Source organism: Molothrus aeneus, chromosome 26, assembly GCF_037042795.1.
Source record: "Molothrus aeneus isolate 106 chromosome 26, BPBGC_Maene_1.0, whole genome shotgun sequence".
NCBI lineage: Eukaryota > Metazoa > Chordata > Aves > Passeriformes > Icteridae > Molothrus > Molothrus aeneus.
Genome location: NC_089671.1, coordinates 6,104,537 through 6,112,816, shown reverse-complemented (window position 1 = coordinate 6,112,816; position 8,280 = coordinate 6,104,537).

Genomic DNA, 8,280 nt, shown 5'->3' with positions numbered 1-8,280 from the left:
AATGTACTTTGTTATTTCTTTTGCCAGTAAAGTCCTTGTTGCATCTTCCTTCATCAAAACAACCTTAGAGGGTCAAAGTGACCAGACTGTCACTTCTGATGATGTGACACTGATGATGTCTTCACTTCTGTTCTTGCCTTGAGTTTATCTCTCCTTTGGCTTTCACTGTACCAAGGCCAAAAGGTCTGTAGTGCTACCCAGTTCAGCTTCTGTAGCTGTCTGATCTCAGACAGTGATCCACAATAATTACAGGGGTTTTTTTAACAGAGAGAGATGTGAACTGTTGAAGTCTCTAGGAGGTGATAAATGTTTTTTGGAGTTAGCATTTTTTGTGGTGACTGGAAATAAAGATTAATTTTCAAGAAGCACTTCTTTTAGTGGGCTTATTCTGCAGCTGAGAAGAGGCTATTTCATAGAAATTGCTTCATGTCTGAAAAGCTCTACCCATTCCTTTGTAAATAAATGGAAGGGAAACAGGAAGATTTGATTACATGTGAAGGCTTATCCTACAGGCCTTTAATATTGCTAAACAATTTGCATGATTAGATATCAGGATTATTAACAAATTGTGAGTGTTTTAGTGTCTTGACAAGTTTGGTTTCAATTAAATACCTAATTTGTTACTGATATATTGCTTTTATTCTTGAGGACTCTTCTCTTAATTATCTTTCACTAACACCTTCTTCTACCTGAATATCCTATTGATGTGGGTTTTACAGCTCTGGTAAATTTGATATTTGGACTCTGGTTACGTTTTGCAGTCATTCTTAGTCAAAAGAGTTGGTTTGAGGAAATACAATTTAAATTTCTGTTTATTTACTGCTCTTTTTGTAGAAATTCACCCATAGTATTTTTCATTATAGTGACATCTATGATGGAGAGTTCTAAAGTACTAGTGCTAAGATACAATATTTATAATGCATAAATATGATTTTTCTATGTCATGAAACTGCATAGAAACTTATTTAATAAAATAATCAGTTGAGTTCTAGGTCCTCAACTGAAAAGCTGGATATTAGTTAAAAGACAATAGGCCATATAAAAATAATGCTTTGTTGGACAGGAACGACTAATTGTACTGTAAAATAAATAAATTTAAATGCATTGTCTCCATTGGATTTATTTATACCTTAAAGGCTAAATTATCCTTCTTATAATTTGAAAATCTTTAAATTAACTGAGGGAGAGAAAATAAATGCATGAAAGGTGACTTCTTGACAGTCTTGTCAATAAATCCTTGGAACTGACAACAAGAGAAATTATGGTATCAACCTAAAAAATGGAACTCCTCCTGGCTCTGAAAACATGAAGATGATAACATCAGTATGCCAGTATGAATCAGATAACATCAGTATGATGTATGAATCCCCTATACGACACTTTGTATGTGTGTATAAAAATGCGTAAATAAGTGTTACAATGCTCTGAGCTGCAGGGGAGAGAAGAACTGATATATTTATTAACACTATTTCTTGGACAAGGAGCACAAAGGCAGATAGATGTAAGAAACTCTCACAGAGTTAAGAGAATTCTGCAGTTAATTTAAACTTGCATAGGTACTTTAAGTGCAAGGCCATAATATAATGAGCTTTTTACAAACATGTTCATCGTGTACTGGAGAATAGTGGGCAAAATTTTGGAAAGGTGCTTTAGCTTGATGGAATAAAGAAACACATTGGAATATACAGGGGGAAGAAAATTTGCTACTGAAGAAATGAGTAAATGTAATTCTGCTTGCAGTGCTTAGATAAACTTCAACTATGCTGGCTCAGGGGTCTTTATGTGAGGATACAACACTTGTCTGGCTCAGGTTTTTTTTCAACAGCAGAGTGTTGTTTGTATTCTGTAGTATAGACATATTGTCATGGTTGATGTGGGAATCTTCTGTTTCACCAAGTCTCTGAGTCTTCACACAGCTTCTGCAAAGTTTGCAGGTGCTTGAGTTTTTCTGTCCACTAAAGCATCTTGAAATAAGTTTTGGCTGACTCAGTAAAGGTGGAGAAATAAAAGTGTTTCTGTCTGACCTCTGTTCGTTTTTGGTTTCTGTCTTTAGGACTGAAGCTTCTGCTCATCTGCTTTGCATGACAACGTGTCAGAAAGCTGAGAACATTCTTCCTGGTGTCCAGACAATACAGAGTGAGGATACCATGCTGATTCATCAAGATTCAGCTCCCTGCATGTAACATTGCTCCTTTCAGCAGTTTTGGCATTGGGATTCATGAGGCTCTGGGGCCAAATCAGGACCCTCTTGCTGGGGAGTCCACAGTGCTCTATGAATGGTGATGATTAGGTTATCATGTCTTTGCTCTTTCATCCCTTCTAAAAGAAAGGCCTGGCCTACAGTTTTCCTGTACATGAATGAGACCACAGATATCCCATGAAAATCTGAGGGAAGAAAGGGGCATCAGGTTTGAGGCATTGCCTGTAACCTAGTCACTGGGAGCACTGGCTAGTCCTGGTTTGACAGGCTTTTAATGTTTTATTCCTAAACTCAGCAAGCTCTTTCATCAACTGCCTATCTGTGATACTTTATAAATGAATACAAATATTTTGCTGGCTTTGGCTCCAGTCTCAAGTGTTCAATGAGTGAACTTGAGCAGAAGATCTTGCCTTACTTACTTGTTTCCCTTGGGTTAGTAGAGAAGGTGAGTGCAGGACATCTGAGTCCTTTTCCAGGTCTATGGATGTTTGTAAGGGAAGGGATGTGGCAGTGCAATGCCCAGGGGATCAGCTGGTGAGGTATCAGTGATACAGGATGTATCCATAATGAGATTCTGTGTTATTTTTCATTTAACAGAGTTCAAGAGTGACAGCAGTGCATGAGATGAGATGCATCAATTTTAGCTTGTTTCTCAAGCATTTGTAGGCACACAGGAGGTTTGTGTGTGGTGTCAGGGGCCTTGCTGCCAGTTTTTGTCATTGCCATTTCCAGGTAGGCTGGGAGGGTTCTCTCACAGCCCATCTCTTATGCCCGTCTTGCATTTCTGTATGACCTTCCATTTTGAAGAAGCACAAAATAGTTAATTAGAAGGGGTCTATTCCCAGTAGAATCAGTCCAGATATTCCTGGGGTGCTGGGATGCATCTGGGAGAAAGGGGCACTTCATCTACTACAAGAAAAAGAATCAAAATGCTAGGACATTGCTTAAGCAGCAGTAGTCATTGCACAGCTGCTGACAGAAAATAAACTCAAAAGCAATTATGACAGTTTGTGAGAGAAGGCTTTCTCATTTTTGTCCAAGTGAAGAATGCAATAAATAAATTAAAAAATCAAAGTAATGCTTAGGGTTTTGGGGAAAGGTCCTACTATGCAGAGTAGGATATCTCTGTTTTAGAATTACATCATGCACATGCTGGAGAGCATTGGTTAAACAGTTGTTTATGCTGAGGCACTCTTAACAAGTATGATACTTCATGCTTTCCTTTTGCCAGTAAGCATTGCTCTGTAATTTGTTTTTGTGCTCATATCTTGTGTGGTCTCTGAAGTCACCATCAAAAATCAATCACTGATAAACCTGGGCCTTCAAGTGCATGCAAAAAAAAATATCTGGCAATATTTGTCTCATGGCAACTGCTCTTCAGGGCAGTGAAGGTTCATGCTATTTTAAAAACACCACACCTGTGTATTGTGAAACACAGAAATCTCTGGAGAAGAGATTTCTGTGTTTCACAATACACAGGTGTGGTGGTTTAGAACAGCTTGATTTTTGGTGCGGAGGAAAAAAGCCAGCCATGGAAGTGATTTTTCTGTGAGGAGCTGATAGCAGCTTCCTCCATACCTGGCAAAACCAATCTCTGTCTTGCTCTGAGAACAGGCACACTGCTAAGCCAGTTGGAAAAGCTGGTAGCGCCTCTACGATAACATATTTAAGAAAGAAGAAATTGCGGGAAGCTCTCTTTGGAGTGGTGAGGAGGCTGCCCAGTCCCTTCCTGGGGAGCCCACCAGTCCTTTTCCTGGTGATGCTGCCCTGACGACACTGCCAGGGGCCATCCCAGTGGTGTGCGCAACCATGCAGCTGGGAGCAGCCCTGCAGCCAGCGCTGGGGGAGGCCCTGAGGCTGGGAGCAGCCAGGGCCAGGAGAGGCTGCACAGCTGGAACTGCACAGCCAAAATCAGCACAGCCGGGCTGCTGCTGCAGGGCTGCGGCTATCTTGGCATGGCTCACAATGAACTTTATTTGCTTAGGCTATTTTAGCCAGCCGTGCTGTGGGCAGAAGGACAAAAGCAGCAGCAACAGCTTTTTTTTTTTTTTTTCAGTGCCCTGCATAAAGAAAAGGCATGGAGTTGAGCTGGCAGCCAACGTGGCTTGTGTAGTGCTGGTGGAGACCAGGTGACCAACACAATGAGATGCATGAAGAGCGATTCCCTGATTGCAAAGCCTGGACAAGATCAACCTTTTAGCACTGCAGAACTCTATAAAAACTGTTTTAATTGACAGAATTTGACAACAAATCAACCTATGAACATCAATTCTCTCCTGAGGCAGAGAAAAGGAAAAAGTGAAGACATGTTTGGAAAACAACATGGCAACACTAAGATCGGTGCAAAGGAGGGGGAAGGGGAGGAGAAGGTGCTCTGGTCATAGAATTGGAGATTCTTCTGCAAGCCATGGTGAGGACTATAATACAATAAACTGTTTCTCTGTGTCACTGTCATATTTTCTGAAAAATCCTCTTTACCCAGGATTTTTCTCCTGGGAAGCTGAGAAGCCTCAGCTTCTCCTCTTTTGCTGTTTTGGAATGTGGTTTGGAGATTGTTTATCCAACATGTGATTGTTTCAACTTAATGGCCAATCATGGCCAGCTGTGTCAAGGCTCTGAGGAGCCACGAGCTCTCATTATCATTCTTGTTAAGCCTTCTGTCTGTATCCTTTCTCTATTCTTTAGTACAGTTTTAGTATAGCATAATATAATATAATATAATATAATATAATATAATATAATATAATATAATATAATAATAAATTAGCCTTCTAAGAGCATAGAGTCAGATTCATCAATTCTCTTCCTTCGTCCTGGAGACCTCACAAACACCACATCCCTGTAATTAATTGAGTACATGGGGAGATGCAGCATTCACGCACAGCTGTGAGAAGAGGGTGTTCACACTGGAGTGTGCAGATGCTGAGAAACTGGCGATCTAGTTAGAGGCTTGGACAAAGAGAGAGAATGCTTGCTTTCAGAGATAGAGGAAGAGGACCCATTCTTTTATACTAGAACAGCTCATCCTTAAAAATTTCACCCCATAAACTAAATGCCCCCCCCCCCCCCCCAAAAAAAAAAAAGGCAGTTGTGGAAAAACTGTGAGAGGTACTCACGTTAAAGCAGGTTCTGGGCAGGACTGTGACTCGTGAAAATTAAAACCACGCTGAAAAGGTTCACAGAACTGTCTCCCTTGGGAAGGACTCCATGACATAGCAAAAGAGACTCCTCTCCAAAGTGAACTGAATAAAGATTTTTAGAAGTGATAAACTGAGGAAAAATTCCATGCTTTGTCTTCCTGCGCTGTTAGTGGGAAGGAAAGAAGGGCTGGGGGAAGGGAAAAGAGCTCTAAAGGTTTATTTTAGTTCTCATTATTCTCTTTTAATTCTGTTAATAAATTTTTCTTTATACCTTTTTAAGTTTTGAGCTTGTCTTGCCCTTAAAGTGTCTTTTCCTGATCTTTATCTCACCCATGAACTTTTTAATTGTTCTTTCCTCCTCCTCTGCTCAACTATGGCAGAGGAAAATGAGTGAATGATTTTTCATAGATGCCCTGACATTCAGTGTCAAACCCACTACAATAGGGCATTCATGTTTCTGTGTTTCAGTCCCCCTCAGATAAATCACCCTCAACGTCTAAAAAATGTGTAAGGATTGCAGATTTTTATAAAGTATTAATAATTTTCCTGAATCATAAAACTTGTAGTGGTCTTCTTGTTAAGCATTGAATTTTTGTTCATTTTCTGTTTGCTGTCAGACATTGTTAGTTCTGCCCTCTCTGTACTTTGCCAGTATTCATTGTTGACAGAAACATTTGTTGCTGTCTCACTTCAGTTATTCTGATCCATGAGATAAAAAAATTATTCCTACTGTTTTTATTTTACACTTGTTTCATTTCATTATTCTCTCCTTTTTTTTAATCCTTAACCTTACATCTTTGCTTTTAAAGTAACATTTTTCTTTTATCCTAATATTTTGTTTATCTTGGTGTTTGTGGAGTTTATGCAAGTCTGTTCTGAGCACTGACAAAACAGACCTCGGGTATCTTTTTTTTTTCTTTAATATGTATATTTTTTTACACAATCTGATCCTGCTCAGCAAGGTTTTCAGTGTGCTTATCTTTGTGTTCACTGTGGGGAGTGGGAAGATGCAGAGAAAAATATGCAAGGAGTGAAAGTAGCAATTTGAAGGTGCAGCTTGGCCTCAAAACTTGGCATTTGGGTGGAATGACATTTTTTTTAGCAGCCCCTGTATCAGCCACCAAAGTCCACCATGGTTACACATCTAGAAAGGGTAGTGTGTCATTTTGAAGGTATCTGGAAAATTCACATAATTATCTAAATGCTAAATGTTGTTATCTTAACATCACTGGCTGTAGGTTAATAGGTCAGTTCACTCTGGTCAGGAAGACTTAACAATTCCTCATGGCATGGGAAGGGGATGGGGTTTCTCTCTCCCTATGCTTGGAGGGATTGTTAAATAAACCCCAAACCACCAGTAATGGAAATATTGCACAGTTGTGGCTGTGCCTGTGCTGCAAATCCATCCCAAACTTTATAAGGGCTTCCATTGCTGCAGCATCTGAATTGTTTATGGGGTGGTTCCTACATCAGCCCTTCCCTATTGGGCCAAGGCTTTTTTGTGTTTTCTTTAGGTGCGAAAAGAGACCTAAGGAGGGGCAGGGATTTGTCACAGATTCCAAGAGCAGCCTCTGGTGGAACAAATGTCTCCCAGGCCCCCAGCCTGTGGGGAAATCCCAGAAAGCTGATTACTACTTCCCTTGAAAGACCATATTTCCTGCTGTAGTGCTTGTCAGCTTCTCATTTTGCAAAATTCACATTGTACTTAACAGTGCAAAGGTGGAATATTTTAAAAGATGGCCTCTCTTGTTGAGCTCTCTTCTCTTGTGTAATCCTGATGGCTACTGAGAGAAGTCAGCTCCTTCAATTATTTTTTAATGGATTCTTTTCCCCCTGGAGTTTTCTTTTATCAATATTTATTTTTCTAAAATATTAATCGTATTGGATCTTTCTGTTGCTTGTAAGTTACCTCAAAGCTAAGGGGAAAATTAGGAATATTTTCATGAATGAATGTTTTGAATTCATGTTTTATCATTAAAAAGGGTAACAGAGGTTTAGGTTAATGTATTTATGTCTTAAGTTAGCAATGGGAGGTGTATTCTATTCCTATCTGATGGGGCAGTTATCTTCTGTTAATTGGGCAGTTTTCTTTATCTCTTCTACAACCCATCCTTCCTCCAGGGAGATATCTTCTGTTAATAGGCCATTGAGTGTCACTGCATGACTGATAAAACTACATCATCCCATAGTGAAGAACTCCGCCCAGAGAGAGGAGCCAAACATTCCTAACTAGATATAATCAGAGATCTGGAAGACCACAGCCAGCCTTTTCCACTGAATTCTCAGAGGAGCAGCTGTCTTCTCCACTAGATCTTCAGAGGAAGACTACACCCTTCTACAGGCTCACTGCTGCGACAGAACCACATCTGCCACTCCAGGAGGACTGCAGCCACCATTTCAATTAGACTGCTACCAACACCCTGACCAACAGGGTGTCAGGTCCTATTCTGACTCTGTCAGTGTTGTTTTGTATTACTGCATTGTTTATTTTATTTTTATTTTCTTCCCTAATAAAGCACTGTTATTCCTGCTCCCATACCTTTGCCTGAGAGTCCCCTAATTTCAAAATTATAACAATTCAGAGGGAGGAAGTTTACATTTCCCATTTCAGAAGAGTCTCCTGCCTTCCTTAGCAGACACCTGTCTTTTCAAACCAAGACCATTTATCTGTGCATTAATGTAGCCTCAGCACTTATTTTGTGTGCAAGTGCTTCTAAGTAGCAATTAGAAAATATATTCAAAGTGAACTTGATTTCTAGTGACTGTGCATAATAAATGTGCTAAACATAATTACGTATTTAAATGCATTAAACTGCAAGAATGATTTGAAATATTTCAGCAAAGCTCAGTGAAGAAGTATGGGAACTATATGCAGTAATTGCTCTAGATTTAATTGTACCATTAAAGGCATGAGTGTTTATATTGTAACAATATAATCTG